This window comes from Diabrotica virgifera, chromosome 1 (genome assembly GCF_917563875.1).
Source record: "Diabrotica virgifera virgifera chromosome 1, PGI_DIABVI_V3a".
In the NCBI taxonomy this organism is placed as follows: Eukaryota; Metazoa; Arthropoda; class Insecta; order Coleoptera; family Chrysomelidae; genus Diabrotica; species Diabrotica virgifera.
In genome coordinates, this window is record NC_065443.1 from 116,725,991 (window position 1) to 116,743,672 (window position 17,682).

General features: G+C 35.3%; 1 protein-coding gene across 1 annotated transcript in view; it reads left to right on the forward strand.

Annotated features, from left to right (window-relative positions):
* The first annotated feature begins 336 nt into the window (after nt 1-336).
* The window catches only part of LOC114349527 (sodium-dependent transporter bedraggled), a 413,358-nt gene continuing 396,012 nt past the window's right edge, over nt 337-17,682 (forward strand). The window contains exon 1 of the mRNA XM_050659642.1: nt 337-681. The gene's annotated coding sequence lies outside the window, so the exon portion shown is untranslated. The remainder of the gene's footprint in view (nt 682-17,682) is intronic.

The following is a 17,682-nucleotide window of genomic DNA, read 5'->3' on the forward strand; positions in this document are numbered from 1 at the left end:
CCTAAATGTAACTTTTCAATGGACTAAAATTACTCCTACTATTTGTAAACAGACCAATCGATAATAATATACTCTCCTTTTTTTTCCTACTTCATATTTTTTAATTTTACAATACCTAATTCAGAAATTATTATAAAATTTTATATTTTATAATTACACTTTTAATCGTTTATTAGCAAATATTCATACCTTAATAACATAAAATCACAATCTATTTAATCCCATATATCTTCCAAGATATTATAAACTCACCCTCTACGCGAGTCTGACCTTTCCACCGACCCGTCTCCCCACCCGAGGCACGTCAATGGCCACAGCACATATTTTCCTCTAGTGTCCGTCGGTCGGTGACGGCACATAGTGGTTTAACCAGTGGTGACCGTCTACAACTACAAGCGCAAAGGCAACAGCCTCCGCTGAGCAAGACTTCTTCTCTTCACGATTTTTTCCTCATTCTGGTTTTTCGATTGCGCTTACCTGGAAGAGAGTGTCTTGTCGTTAGTTCTTCGGTGTTTGGTGTCCGTGAGTAGTGTCTAGTTATTGTTGTTTCTTTTGGATAAAAAAAATTATTGGTGATTTGTTGTAAGTGAACACTTGTTACCCCGGTTACTGGCTTTGTCGTCCTCAGGTGATATTTTACCCACGTTGGATTATTGTTGCCGTGGACACTCCTGAAAACCTGTAAGTTTTGAACAATGTCAATTTTTAATAATGTGACCTATCTTCTTTTTTCTCAGATAGGATCGTAGATACCAGATATAAAAAATACCATTACTTATTTCGTTTTAATCATAACTTTTGCATTGTTTTTGTAAATATTTCAGTTATTTTGAACCAATAATTTGATATGTATGATACAGCTAGTTTTTTACTAATAACCTTTAAACTTTTTTTTGTTAAACCCGTTTTTTTTGTTATTTTAAACGAAGATTTTAATTTTTCCAATTGTTGTGAAGAGAAAAAACAATTTAAAATGCAAATTATTCTTTACATCTATGATGGCATTGTTAAAAATATGAATACTATAATTATATTGAATTACTTAATGCTAATAATTCTAATTGACTATGTTTTAAAGTTAATACAAGGAAATCTACAATATTTCATTTCGCTGGACAATGTGAAAAGGTTTGTTTTGTTTTGCCTATAATAAAATCACGTGTTTTTCGCTCTACTGGATACCTAGTTATAGCCTGTAGACCAGGAATAAATCGAGCTTTAAATACAGCACCCAGAAACTTTTTGCAGTATATTATGTTCAGGATGATGTCAAGAAAAAAGTTAACGATAGAAAAATGGGTGGAAATGCATAAAATTGCATTTTAAAGTGCATAAAATGTATCCAGAAGTGCATAAACATGTAAAAATAAGCATATTAAGGGCCAGCTTTTGTTACTCGGGGCTTTTTGGTGTCTGAACACGACTACGCCATCAAGACCGACCCCCGGAGTACCTGGTGCCCAACGTCATCTTCTGAAATTTCGAGTGATTTCAGCACTAAATTGATGCAAACAGATTACAGGGGGGTTTTGCTGTTGCTGAACACGAATACGCCATCAAAATCGACTCCCGGAACACCTGTTACCCACAATCACTGTCAAGGACATCATCTTCTGGAGTTTCGAAGGTTTTCGGACCACTAGACCACGTGGTGCCCAAGGTCACTGCTAAGACATGTTATCTTCTGGAGTTTAAAAGGTTTTGGGCACCAGGTGCACCGAGGATCGGTTCTGTTGGAATATTCTTGTTCAGCAAACCCAACAACCCCAAATAATCTATTTGCAACAATTTAGTGCCGTAAACATTGCAATTTTTTGTATAACAAATTTTATCAAAATTGGTAAATAAATTTTATCGATTTATCATAAATATGCTTAACGTCAAATTTTGAGATCCAAAAATGTCAAATTAAGGCGCTAGGTGTCGCGTCAGTTATGCACAGAGCGAAAGCCTGTAAACTATTTGTTTCATCATTCTCTTTGACTTTATCACTACGTGGAATTCTTCTTCTTCTTCTTGTAGTGCCTATCCGTTTCGGATGTTGGCGACCATCATGGCAATCTGTACTTTGCACACTGCTGCTCTGAAAAGATTTGTAGTGGTTGTGTTGAACCACGTACGTAGATTTTTCAGCCACGAAATCCTTCGCCTTCCTGGTCCTCGCTTTCCCTCTACTTTTCCCTGTAAGACCAGTTGCAGCAGTCCATATCTTTCACTGTTCCTCATGATGTGACCGAGGTATTCGATTTTGGCTGTTTTTATTTTGATTAACAGCTCTTTTTCTTTTTGCATTCTCAGCAAAACACCCTCATTAGTAATGTGGTCGGTATAAGATATCTTCAGCATTCGACGATAAAGCCACATCTCAAAAGCCTCAATTTTCTTGCAGGTGGTGTCTGTGAGAGTCCACGACTCAACTCCGTACAACAGTATAGGGAAGATATAACATCGTAGTAATCTGATTTTTATGGGTATCGACAAATCATGACATTTGAACAACTTTGCCATTTTTTGAAATGCAGATCTTGCTTTCTCTATCCTACATTTGATTTCTATAGAATGGTCCCAATTTTCATTGACGTTCGTACCAAGGTAGGTATATGTCTTTACTCTTTCTATTTGTTGACCATTTACACTGATTCGTCCAAATTGCTGTTTGTTCCTAGAGATAATCATACATTTTGTTTTCTTAGTGTTTAGTGAAAGTCCGTATCTCTGACTGACCTCCGCGATTCTGTTCATTAACTCCTTAGGGCTTCAGAACCGTCAGCGAATACCACATTGTCGTCTGCGTATCTTATGTTATTGATACATTCTCCGTTAATTCGAATTCCGGCTTCAACATCATCCACTGCTTCTTGAAAGATTTTCTCAGAGTAGATGTTAAACAGCAGGGGGGATATTATACATCCCTGACGGACCCCACGTTTGATTTTGATATCGTCGGATTCTCCTGCCTCTGTCCGGATAGAGGATGTTTGATTCCAGTACAGATTGCTGATAATCCTTAAATCACAGGTGTTAATTCCAATATGGGTTAATATCTCCATCAGCTTGTCGTGCTTTACTGTATCGAACGCTTTATGGTAATCAATGAAACATGCATAAATATCGCAATTTACGTCTCTACATCGTTGAAATAGTACTTGTATACTAAATAGAGCCTCTCTTGTACCCACTGCATTTCGAAAACCAAACTGTGTTCGGCTAATTTTTTCTTCGCACAGTCTATATATCCTTTGGTGTATAATTTTTAGAAATAGTTTTAAAATATGGCTCATTAAGCTGATGGTTCGGAAATCACTGCAGGATACGGACTTTGTTTTCTTTGGTAAAGCAACAAACGTCGACTTCAACCATGTTTTTGATATTACTCCGCTTAAATATATGTCGTTAAATATTTTGGTTAGGCGTTGAGTACCGTCGGTGTTAAATAGTTTTATGAGTTCAGCATATGCATTGTCAGGTCCAGGAGCTTTGCCATCTTTTAATTGTGATACTGCTCTTTCCACTTAATCTGATGTGATTGGTAAGTGGTCATCACATATGTAGGATGGAGGTTGTTCGGATCTAGTATCATCAAAGAGTTCCTCTATGTATTTTGTCCAAATGCAGATTTCTTAATTTCTGTCTGTGATGATATTCCCCTGTTGGTCTCGCAATTTGCTAGCTGTGTTGGATTTCTGAAGACCAGCTGCTTGTTTCACCTTTTTATGCATGTTAAACGTATCATGTTTTTGCTCTAACGACTCTATCTCTTCACACTGTGATTTTGACCAATTTTCTTTGGCCTTTCTTATTTCAGTTCTTATTTGTCTCTGAATCGTGTTGTATATTATTTTGTTGTTTTTTGATTTTCTTCTTTCTTCCATAAGTTGTAGTATATTGTCGTTCATCTAACTTTTTCTCATCTCTTTCTTTTCTATTAGATATTCTTCTCTGATGCTGTTAAAGGTTTCACATATATTTTGGAGTGATTCTTCGGCATTATATGTTTGCTCCATATTAATTAGTTTCTCTGAAAGAATCTGTGCGACTGTCTCTTTTGTTTTCTTATCTTTTAGTATTCTCATATCGCACTTTTTGTTGCTGTTCTTTTTTGCAACCTTCTTGAATCTATACCTAAATTTACCAACAACAGAAACATGATCTGATGATACGTCAGCACCGGGGTAACCCTTAACCGATAGGCATCCATTACGGAATCTCTTGTTCACCATTATGTAGTCAATTTGATTCCGTATTACGTTTCCTGGTTGATCTTGCGGGGAGACCCAGGTGTACAAGCGTCTTGGTGGTAGTTTGAAGAATGTGTTTAGTATTGCAAATTCTTCTTCTTCTACAAACAGTTTTAATCTGTCTCCCCTTTCATTTCTCTGGCCTAGACCAAAATCACCTATGAATTCACCGCTTCTCCCTTTACCAATTTTCGAATTGAAGTCACCCATAATAATATTTATATCTTCTTTTTTAAGTCGTTTAAGTGACTTTATCAACAACTCATAGAATTGCTCTAGATCTTCTTCTGGTTTATCGCTCGTGGGGGCATACCATTGGGGCATACACTTGTAATATATTTAATTTGACGGGGCTAGTATTCAGTTGGATTATTATTAATCTTTCAGAAATAGGTATAACATTTGTAACATATTGACGTAATTGGGGAGACACGATTATTCCAACCCCATATACAGGGTGAGGCAAATAAAGGGCCTATTAGAAATATCTCGAGAACTAAAGGCAACAGAATCCTGAAAATTGGAATAAAGGGGTTTTGAAGGATGATCTATTAAATGAAAATATTTACATCTCTTTCCAACTTCCGGTTATACCGGAAGTTGCTTATAACTTCGTTTTTTTAAATGGGACACCCTGTATATTTTTACATTTTTGGATTCTCCTTGATGTCTTCTTTCTTAAAATATCAGGTTTTGTAATATTATACAGGGTATTTTAAAAGATAATTACGTTTCTTTATTAATTTCGTAGCAAAATTAACACCCTATAGAATTGTAGTAGTTTGACATCTAAAACTCTACTTACGTTCAAATGATTTTTAATATACTCTACTATTGTTAAGAATCATTAGTATAGCTAAATTTTTAATTTTAGTATACAGGTTTGGTCGAAACTCGGAATGAGTATTTTCTGAGTTTTCTTAAATGGAACACCCTGTATTTTAGTATTGTAATGAAATGATATTTTATGGTACTTTTTTATTTCTTAAGCATTCCCTATACCTAACTGCTTTGATTTGTGCTTAATTGTTAATCGCACCAACAATCTTAACTACGTAGGTATTTTGATAGCTAAACCATTATTGGTAATTTTAAGGACCAGTCTGGATTAATATGTATTTATTTCTGAAAAATTATTTGGGATTGAGTTTTCACGGCCAACCTAATAAAATTTTACGTATTTTTTATTGCAATTAATGTTTAGCTTGAATCACCAATAACTCCCAAATTAAACCAGTTAGGTATTGGGAATGCTTAAGAAATAAAAAAGTACTATAAAATATCATTTCACTACAATACAAAAATACAGGGTATTCTATTTAAGAAAACTCAGAAAATACTCATTCCGAGTTTCGACCAACCCTGTATACTAAAATTAAAAATTTAGCTATAATAATGATTCTTAACAATAGTAGAGTATATTAAAAATCATTTGAACGTAAGTAGAGTTTTAGATGTCAAATTACTACAGTTCTACAGGGTGTGAATGTTGCTACGAAATTAATAAAAAAAAACGTAATTATCTTTTAAAATACCCTATATAATATTACAAACCCTCATATTTTAAGAAAGAAGACATCGAAGAGAATCCAAAAATGTAAAAATATACTGGGTGTCCCATTTAAAAAAACGAAGTTATAAGCAACTTCCGGTATAACCGGAAGTTGCAAGGAGATGAAAATATTTTCATTTAATAGATCATCCTTCAAAACCCCCTTATTCCAATTTTCATGATTCTGTTGCCTTTAGTTTTTGAGATATTTCTAATAGGCCAGTTATCTGCCTCACCCTATATATGTTGACCATCGTCATCTCCTGAGTGGTATACCATATGGTTGTCAACAATACAAGCATTACTATTTGGCCACCTCATTTCGCTTCCCGGGAATTGGCGGTTCCATTTACGCGGGATTGGTTTCCCTAATTACATTTCTCAGTTTCTATCTTGGATCATATCGATATAAATCTCCTTTACTGATATGTCTCACCCCAGGTCTTCTTTGGTCTTCTCCTCGTACACCTTTCAGAAACCTGCAGTTCAAGAATTCTTCGTTTGGGTGACTGACGTCTCGACGTTGAACATGACCAAACCATTTTAACCTATGCTCTCTCATTTTGGCATCAATTGGTGCCACTCCCAGACTTCCCCTAATATACTCATTCCTAATCTTATCCTTCCTTGTCACTCCAGTCATCCATCTAAGCATTCTTATTTTCGCCTTCGTTGTTCTTCTTTTTTTTTTAACTGCCAAACATTCAGTTCCGTACATCGTAGCTGGCTTTATAGCTGTTTTATAGAAATTTCCCTTTAGCTTCATTGGAATTTTTCTGTCACGCAACAAACCACTCACTTCATTCCACTTCATCCATCCAACTCTAATTCTACTACATGCATCGTCATCTATTTCCCCATTACTCTGTAATAGCGATCCCAGGTAGTTAAAACTATTACTTTTCACAATAATTTCCAAATACTCTGTTTTTGTGCTACTACGTTTTAAACCTTTTTCATCGAGAGCTTGTCTCCACTGTTCCAGTTTTTGTTCAAAGTCGCTTTCACCATTTTATACTAACACTACATCAACAGCATACATTAAGTACTAGGGAATGTTTCCTGTAACTTCACTGTTATCAGTCTCTCCCACACCTGTCCTAACACTAGTTGTTGCTCTCTCATACATATCCCTCACAATCTTTACATATTCACCCGGAACTGCTTTGTTATTGTGTCCACCACATAATCTTTCGAGGAATTCTATCATATGCTTTCTCAAGATTAATGAACCATTGTATAAGCGTTTGTTTCTTTATTCCTGTATTTTTGCATCGGCTACCTTACAATGAAAATTGCATCTGTTGTTGATCTGTCCTGCATATACCCAAATTGATTATCGGATATTCCGGTTTCTGCACGTATCCGTCTATCAATTACTCTCCCATATTTTGATGGTGTAACTAAGTAGTTTTATGGCCCTGTAGTTTGTACATTGTTGTATCTCCCATGATTTTGTAAACAGGTACTGATGTACTGCTTCTCCATTTGTCTGGCATTTATCCAAATTCCATAATTATATTAAATAAACCTGTTAGCACACAGAGTTCTACACAGAGTTATACAAATCAGGAAAAAAAGATGACAATGCGCAACCTCCAATTACAGTAAAAACTGGGGTATTAAATCAAGGATCGGATTTAATGCTCGATATAACAAAATCAGAAATCAAAGAGGCTCTGAAGAAAATGAAAAATAATCGAACCCCAGGTGAAGATGGAATAGTATCAGAAGCACTAAAAATTGGAGGAAATATACTACTTGAAAAAATTAAACAACTTTTCAATATCTGCCTTCACAACGCCAATATTCCAACAGACTGGAACAACGCTACTATGATTCTATTACACAAAGCAGGAGACAAAGCCAATTTAGAGAATTACAGACCGATTAGCCTCCTCAGCCATTTATATAAGTTATTTACGCGAATAATAGTTAAGATAATGGAAAGAAAGTTAGAGACTTATTAACCAAGAGAACAGGCAGGATTCCGAAAAAATTACGGAACAAATGACCATCTACAAAGTATAAAAACCCTGATAGAGGAAGTAGTGGAATACAATAAACCCCTAGTTCTAGTTTTTATCGATTTTCATAAAGCCTTTGACACAGTTGAACTTAGCAAAATATTACAGGCGCTTAAAGAATGCAGGCTAGATTATAGGTATACAAAATTATTACACAAAATATACTTACAGGCAACAACCACTGTCAAATTACATACTAACAGTAATCGCATAAAAATAGAACGGGGGGTTAGACAAGGAGACCCAATGTCACCTAAACTTTTTAATACGGTCTTAGAACATGCTTTCAAGAGTTTGGATTGGATGACAAAGGGAATAAAAATAGATGGAGAATACCTAAACAACTTACGCTTCGCCGATGATATAGTCATAGTAGCTGAGGATCTAGGTATGGCAAGAGAGATGGTACAAGAACTCGTTGTAGCTACAAAAAATGTAGGTTTAAATATAAACATCTCAAAAACAAAAATAATGACAAATTTGGTACCCAACCAGAACATCAGTATTGGTGGGAAGGAAATAGAACTCGTAGATAGATATAAATACCTGGGACATGAAATTATGATTGGCAGGGATAACCAGACTCATGAGCTGAAGAGAAGAATCGGTCTTGGGTGGGCAGCATTTGGAAAACTGAGAGAAACTTTTAAAAGTGAGTTACCCACATGTCTAAAGAGAAAGGTATTCGATCAGTGCGTCCTCCCAGTCTTGACGTACGGATCAGAAACACTTACCTTAACTAAAGCCTCGGCTACCAAACTAAGAGTCACGCAGAGAAGAATGGAGCGGTCAATGTTAGGAATAACTCTGCGAGACAAAATCAGAAACGAAGAAATCAGGAGAAGAACAAAGGTGACTGACGTCATCGAGAGGATAGCCAGGTTGAAGTGGAGATGGGCAGGACACGTAGCCAGAATGACAGATGGGCGATGGACGAAGAGGTTATTGGAATGGAGGCCAAGAGAAGACAAGAGAAGCGTCGGTCGACCGCCTACAAGATGGACTGACGACTTAAGAAAGGTAAATAAAAACTGGATGAGGGCGGCGCAGGATAGATGGGGTTGGAAACGAGGGGAGGAGGCCTATGTTCAGCAGTGGACTTTTGAGGCTGGATGATGAAACCTGTTAGCCACCTTGTTCCTGTCTCTCGTAACGCTCTCCACACTTACTCAGAAATATCATCTTCTCCAACAGATTCTCCTTTATTTATTTTTGAAGTGCTTGAACCACTTCTTCGATATTTACAAAAAATAACGATCACACTATCAGATAACAAAAAATATATAGTTCAGTTTAATGAGATAAATAAGGTTTCGTACACTTATGGGATCAAAGTCATACTAACTGCTATTTTTATATTTACCTACGATTGGTAAGTTTTCAATTTTACAAGATAATAAAATATTACTAATATTAATGGTAATTTTGGTATTGCCAAAAAATTTTTTTCGGCACATACTGACGCCTTTCGAATACGGCGCCGGGGGCACTGCCCCTCTTCGCCCTTATGGACGGCGCGGCCCTGTGTTTATGCACTTTAAAATGCAACTATTATATGCATTTCCACCCATTTTTCTATAGTAGACTTTTTTCTTTACATCACCCTTTACATAATGCAAAAAGTTTCTAGGCGCTTACTGCATTTAAACATCGATTTATTGTGTGCTGAATGCCCTGGTCTACTGTAAATAAATCGACATCCTAAACCCCCTCACACAGCAAATGAGGTCTTTGCCTCAATGTCATTTGGATCAGAGAGTGGTTGTGGTCATCATTGGATCTGTGTATTATGTCCTGTTTTTAGGCGTCTGTCACCTCTCCAGGACGTGATTTGTTTTGCGGACTGGTTTCGTTGTGAAAGCACTGACGGTGTTCGATGTCAATGTTGAGGATGCTGTTCCTGCGAATGAGGTCATCTTCAGAGGTTGGTCAAAGGAAAAAGGGTTTGAATGCTAAAACGGTTCTTTTCACCCATTTTTCTATAGTAGACTTTTTTCTTCACATCACCTTTAACATAATGCAAAAAGTTTCTAGCTACTTACTATATTTAAAAATCGATTTATTGTGTGCTGAATGCCCTTGTAAATAAATCGACATCCTAAACCCCCTTACACAGCAAATGAGGTCTTTGTCTCAATGTCATTTGGATCAGAGAGTGGTTGTGGTCATCATTGGATCAGTCTGTTATGTCTTGTTTTTAGGCGTCTGTCACCTCTCCAGGACGTGATTTGTTTTGCGGACTGGTTTCGTTGTGAAAGCACTGATGGTGTTCGATGTCAATGTCGAGGATCCTGTTCTTGGGAATGAGGTCATCTTCAGAGGTTGGTCAAAGGAAAAAGGGTTTGAATGCTAAAACGGCTCTTTTCAGAAACTTTTTGTGAGTGACTGATTTATATATTTCACCGGTTTATAGCGTCCTGCGCCTTCCGGTTCCTGTCTTCCAACCGCGTCGATCTGTCCAATCTTCTGGTCATAGATCTCGCTAAGACCTAAGACATTGCTTTCTGTATTTCACTTATCCAAGTAGTTTTTACTTATCCTGTCCTTTTTCCGGGGATTGCCATTCCATTATCAGCTTTGGGAGTCGATGTTCCTCCAATCTTTGTACATGGCCATACCAACAAAATTGTTTTTCTTGAAAATCCAAGAGTGACTGATTTGAAATATGTATTTAAAAGTTTTAAAATGGTTTGATACGCGTTGAGAGCCCCTGTGACTGTCTTCTCCCTATGGACAGGTATAATTGTGTAATGAGATCGGAAAACCACAGAAAACTGATCTCTCCCTGTCCCTATAATAAAGTAGAGTTGTGTCCAGGATGTCGACGTATTCATCAGAGAGTTCGTTGCTGGCAGAGGTCAGCAGTTTTGTTGGGAGGAAGGGTAGCTTGCGCTTAGAATGTCTTATGAATACATTACCCAAGGAAAAGCAGGTTGTTTTGAGGATGTTTATGGCTCTGGAGTTTTGGTCTTTGGTTGTGTGTATAGCTTCTCACTTATGAACTGGATTATGATATGGATTGGTCTATTTTCCACATAAATCGTTGAGTAGGCCGACTCTTCTCTTAACTCTGTTATGGATTTCGATCAGATCTTTTCTCCAGTTTAGTGTTTTAGTAAACACCACGTCTAGGTACTCGATCTGATCTCGAAGTTGGAGTCGGTCTCCCCAAAATCAGATCAATTCTTTCTTCAGCATTGTTGGTTATGTGTGAGCCAAGATTTGGATGTCCAATCTATCTCCCGCACCACTTATCGACATGGTTCATGGTTCAGGTGATGTTGCGCATACCTTGCGAGGGCATCTGCATCTCGAGATGTTGTTACGACTCTTATGAGGGCAGTAATCTGCGTAAAGTACTGTAAGTGTTTCGCGGGTTTGGTAAGTCACTAGTAAAGGGTATTGGTATCAACACGGAACATTGTGGCACGCCCGCTGTTGGAGTATACTTATCTCACAGAAGGGATGGGTAGGCCGATGTTCAGCAGTTTCTTTGCCATTCCGGAATGCCAGACTTTGTCAGAGGCTTTTTGAACATCAAGAAAAATGCCGATTGAAAAGTTTTTGTCATTAAGATTTTGGGTGACGTGTGAGATGATTTCAGTCAACGTTGTTGTGGGGAGACCTATAAAGCCGAATTGGAATGGTGGAATGCTGTTAATTTCTACGGTGAAATCAACGAGTCTTTCCATAACCCCTTCGCGCCAGACCGTCATACGGCAAGTCGCACCTAAATCGGTCGCACCTTTTATATACGGATTCGAGCGCTTACCGAGTGGATTCGAGCGCGTACTGAGTGGATTCGCGCGCTGACCGGCGCGTTATCGGTTAAAATACATTATTCCAGTGGCGGCCGGTGAGGTAGTGCCGTGGAGCCATGGCCACTACCTCTAACTATTATATTTTTAAGTAATTTAAAATTTTTTAATTTTTAATAAAACCCTAGTTAAATTCAGCTTATCGTGAAGTCTAATTAAACACAATGAACAAGAAGTGGATAAAGAATCGATATGTGTAAAGAATCTATATGGTTTAGTGGAGCTTTCGAGTTAGTTTTCAGAAATCACGACGAAAAGGAAAATTCAGAAAATAGAGGCATCTTTATGAAACTGTTCAATGTTAGCTGAATTAGACAACGACTTAGGTTCATATTCAAAGTTCCAAATCTTTAAAAGCATGTACCTCAAAACAACACAAAATGAACTCCTTCAGTGCATCTTAGATGTTTATCACGAGGAAATAAGGAAAGAAATTGAAAATTATCTTTGTGTTGCAGTGATTGCCGATGAAACGACAGACGTCGCGTCGCTGGTGAATTTCAGTTAGTTATAGTTTTCCGATATTTGTGTAAAGGGCGATAAGTTGAGAGATTTTGGAGATTTTACTTGTTGGACGGACATGATGTCAAATCAATCACTGAATGCATTTTAAATGTTTAAATTTCTTGACACCCCAGAAATGGTATATACCTACATAATGTAAAAGTATCCGTACCTATTTTTTTAAATTTCTATTTTATACCTTTTTTGACAATACCGTAAACCCGTCACTAAAAATTTAGGCAGCTCCCCGAATTCTGGCACTACCTACTTAAAGTGATACGAGCCGCCACTGCATTATTCCACTACAACTAATTAAAGGTGGGTTTCCCCACCTCTAGATTTGAATAAGAACATTCGAATCGAACTAAAATACCTTAAATAGGGCTTTTCATCGATATGTTTTGAGCTTCTGTCATATGTTGTATAATCTGTGTATAATATTAATATACACGGATTATACGACATATAACAGCAGCTCGAAACAAATGACTGTGAATGAAAAGCCCTATATTATGCAGATGGCTGCACCGCGGTATATGGAAAACGAAAACTCATACGAAACTAGAACGCGTACTGTTGGCTACTTTCTAACTAAAGTGTTGGCTATAAGGGTTTAAGAGCAGCGTTGACTGTAATGGTCAAATAAAGTGAGACGCTCAGCCGAAGGTGTTTTACGCAATTAGATATTTAAGGTCGCGTCATATTATAATGCACGTCGCGTTTTCGGCACGTAGCGTTTGCAGACCGGCAATCGGACTGCCCATTCACATTTTCATACATAGAACGTTTCCGTTGGTTTCAGTTTGGTGCGGTGCAGATGTGTTTATTGTCACAACACATGCTTACATGACAAATTGCCTCGAAAACTACTTTTTAAATTAGACTGGGCGGTATCGTCGCCCCGGCTAGCGAAATTATTCCGATTCGATATTTTTAAACAAACTTACTCAAAAAAAGTCCTTATAACATATCCACAGGGTGCCGGGCGGTACCGTGGTCGAAAAATTGTTTAAACATTTTTTTTAAACAAATTCACAAAAATATTTTTTTTTATTTCGAGCAATATTTTTTTAGATAAACTGGGTAATTCTGGGCAAAAAAGGTCTCTTGTCATTTTTCTCTAAAATTTATTGTTGTCGAGTTACATGCGATTAAAAATTTGGAAAATGCGAAAAGGCCATTTTCAAGGCTTAATAACTCGATTAAAAGTATTATTATGAATTTCAATAAGTGACCAAATCAAGTTTCAAACCCCTTCTTCAAGGTCCCAAAGAGATTTTTGTCATTATTTTACTACAAAGCTGTTATTTTTAGTTATTAACAATTAGCGCTATAGTCCAACTGTATCGTCGCCCCCGTTAACGGAACTATTTCGATTAGATTTTTTTGCACAAACTTACTCAAAAGAGTCCTTATAACAAACACATCCACAGGGTGCCGGGCGGTGCCGTTGTCAAAAAATTTTTTTAACAATTCTTATTAAACAAATTCACAAAAATATTTTTTTCATTACGAACGATTTTTTTTTAGATAATTTGGGTTATTCTTAGCAACAACGTATCTTGCAAAAATGCGGAAATGGCCATATAACTCGACAACAATCAATTTTAGAGAAAAATCACAAGAGACCTTTTTTGCCCAGAATAACTCAAATTATTATTAATTTGGGTTTAATTAAATTATTAATAAAAAATTATTTTTGTGAATTTGTTTAACAAAAATTGTTTAAACAATTTTTAGACCACGGCACCGCCCGGAACCCTGTTGATGTGTTATAGGACCTCTTTTTGAGTAAGTTTGTGCAAAAAATCTAATTTCGCTAACGGGGGCGACGATACAGTTGGACTATAGCGGTAATTGTTAATAGTTAAAAATAACAGCTTTGTAATAAAATAATGACAAAAATCTCTTCAGGACCTTGAAGAAGTTGTTTGAAACCTGATTTGGTCACTTATTGAAATTCATAATAATAATTTTTAATCGAGTTATTAAGCCTTGAAAATAGCCATTTTCGCAATTTTAGAGAAAAATGACAAGAAACCTTTTTTGCTCAGAATTACCCAAATTATCTAAACAAAATATTGCTCGAATGAAAAAATATTTTTGTGAATTTGTTTAAAAAAGATTGTTTAAACAATTTTTCGACCACGGCACCGCCTGGCACCCTGTGGATATGTTATAAGAACCTCTCTTTGAGTAAATTTGTGCAAAAAATCGAATCGGAATAATTTCGCTAGCGAGGGCGACGATACTGACCGGTCTAAATACTCTGTATCAAATTCAAAGAAATACCTAAATAAACAATGAGGGCAAAGCGACCCGTAGCTGTCAACATCCGAAAAATATTGTTTTCGAATGAACCGAACGCAAACGTAACGTGTCTTATACGCTACGTTACGTGTCTTATATGCACAATATGAATTGTTCAATTTAAAAACCATTAAATTATATTTTTCGCAAACGAAACGCTACGTGCCGAAAACGCGACGTGCATTATAATATGACGCGACCTTAAAGTGTGTATACGCCAAGTGTATGCATCTGGCTTTTGAATACGCTGTAGCGCCAAGCGTTATTTGGGTCGAGCATTTACTTCAACAGGTGTTTAAAATTTTAGATATTTTAAATATGCCAATTCTGATCCTGTGGTGTGTGCCGTTCCCGCACTTCCAAAAGTAGGACAATGTGCCTTCATCTTGTTCACATCCAGACAATATCAGTTCACTTTACATTCTTTGGAGAATTATGTAAAAATAATCACGTAAATAAGACATCCCCTTAATTAAGGAAACATTAAATTAATTCAATGACCTTACAAGAAGAATATTATTACGTCTTGGATACATCTAGCCTTAATAAGTACTTTATAACGAGCTTACTCATTTTCGAGTCCAATAACAATTACTTTATTAATTACATAAATTCATGAAGTCATTTCAGTAATGGTGCTCTTTTTAATTGCTTGACTCACTTGTATTCAATATTCCACAGTTATTTTTGGAATAATAAATAAATTTTAACTGTTTCTTGTCTGGTTCTTTCAATCTTGAATTAGTGATTAAAAGTGATTAAAATTTCTACTTATTAATGAATTATAACAATATTAACTAGAATAACCTATCTTGTATTTTTTTCCTATGGTGCACCGTTTTTATCCAAAAAAAATGAAACATCTTCGAGCGTATTTTTCATTTCTTAATACATTATATCAAGAACTTAGGCTATTGATTATGTACTGTAGAAAGGAACTACAACGTTAATGGGGTTTTATTATTTCATATGGTCAGTGGATCTCTATATATGAAAAAACCGTGAAGTGCTACCATTTACAGGGGTGCATTTTTGAGAAATTGGTGAATTATTCCCTGGGCACACGTTACATTAGGGTGAGTTCTATGCACTTTTGGTACCAACACGTCTACATAAAAATTGTTCCTGGTTAAATTTCCTATCTAAATCTCACTTTCTAAAGTCAAAGTTACTTTTTTTACATACATATATTCAAAAGAAAAAGCACAAAGAGACCCAAAAGAAAGAAATTTTGTTATTTGTCCCATAACTTTTGTCCACGGGGATATAGGTATAAATATTGCTTCACAGAAAAAATACTTACATCTTTCCTCTTTAAATTGGTGTTTGGTAGAGGTTATTAGGATTTACAGTTTTCGAAATATAATTTTTCAAAGTTCGCCACTCACAGCAATGTTGGGCAATTTTCCTTGTTATATCGCAAATATTGTTCTATAACTTTTTTCTAAGTAACTTTAGGTATACGCAATGGTACACGTAATAGGAAGAGAAATCAATTACCTTTAAAATGGTCTGCTGCATAACGTTGTACGACGTTTTTTAAAGAGGTTATGTTTTTTCAAGGTTTTATACTTTTAACGATTTTTTATATTTTTTAAGAATATTTTTTAATTTCTCATAATAACTTTTTTTCTTCTTCATTTAGGTATATATTATATAATAAAAAAGAAAGCTTATTTTGTTTACTTTAAAATGGTGTATTATATAAAACTCTAGGATTATTTTTGAATAAGATATGCTTTTTCAAAATGCAATAAGTATTTGCCACGTTTTTTGATTTTAAAATTATTTTTTAAATTTCTCATTATAACTTTTTTTATGTGATTGTGTGTTATGATTAATTTTTTTTATAGGTAATACTTTGGATCCACTTTACTGGGGCTGGCAAACTTCAAAATGTGGATTAGGTAATTCCGATATTTACTGTCAAAACTCCTGCACCACAAGCTTTGCTTAAAAAAATAGCTTGTAAATGTACCAAAGGATGTACAAAAAACTGCGGTTGTAGAAAGATAGGAATTAGTTGTTCAATATTCTGAAAAGGGTGCATGGATATTAATTGTTAGAACTCTAAGGTAACTGAGATGTCAGAGGAAGATATTGAAGCTAATGCTAACGAAGAGATGGACTTTGATTTTGAAAAAATTTTAAATGTCAACGTTTAAATAATTTTAACTAAAGTGATGTTTTCTAAGACTATTGTTTATCTAATTTTTGTAAAAAAAATAATTTTAAATAATACAGGTAAAAAAAATATCAAAGAATCACTCGGTTTCCATTATTTAAATATAGATAAGACACCATTTTAAAGAACAGAAAGTGAGCTCTCTTTATTGAGCAATATATAGTATATTCACGTACAAGAAAAAAAAGTTATAATGAGAAATTTAAAAAATAATCCTAAAATCAAAAATCGTTGCAGGTACTTATTACATTTTGAAAAAGCATATCTTATTCAAAAATAATCCTAGAATTTTTTATATTACACCATTTTAAAGTAAACAAAATAATACTTCTTTTTTATTACATAGTATAATATATACCTAAATGTAGAAGAAAAAAAGTTATAATAAGGGATTTAAAAAATAATCGTAAAAAATATAAAAAATCGTTAAAAGTATAAAATCTTAAAAAACCATAACCTCTTAAAAAAAAGTCGTACAACATTATACAGTAGACCAGTCTAAAGACAATTGATTTATCTTCCTATTACATGTACCATTGCATATACCTAAAGTTACGTAGAAAAAAGTTACAGAACAATATTTGCGAAATAACAAGGAACATTGCCCAAAATTGCTGTGAGTGGCGAACTTTAAAAAAATCATGTTTCGAAAACTATGAATCCTAATGAATTCTACTGAAGAGCATTTTAAAGAAAAAAGATGTAAGTTTTTTTTTGTAAAGCAATGTCTATACCTATATCCCCGTGGACAAAAGTTAGGGACAAAAAACAAAATTTTTTTCTTTTGGGTTTCTTTGTGCTTTTTCTTTTGAATTTATTTTTGTAAAAAAAGTACCTTTGACTGTAAAAAGTGATATTTAGATAGGTAATTTAACCAGGAACAATTTACATGTAGACGTGTTTGTACCAAAAGTTCATAGAGCTCACCCTAATGTAACCTGTGCCCAGGGACTAATTCACCCATTTCTCAAAAACGCACCCCTTTAAATGGTAGCACTCCGCGGTTTTTTCATATTTATATGTCCATTGACGATATGAAATAATAAAA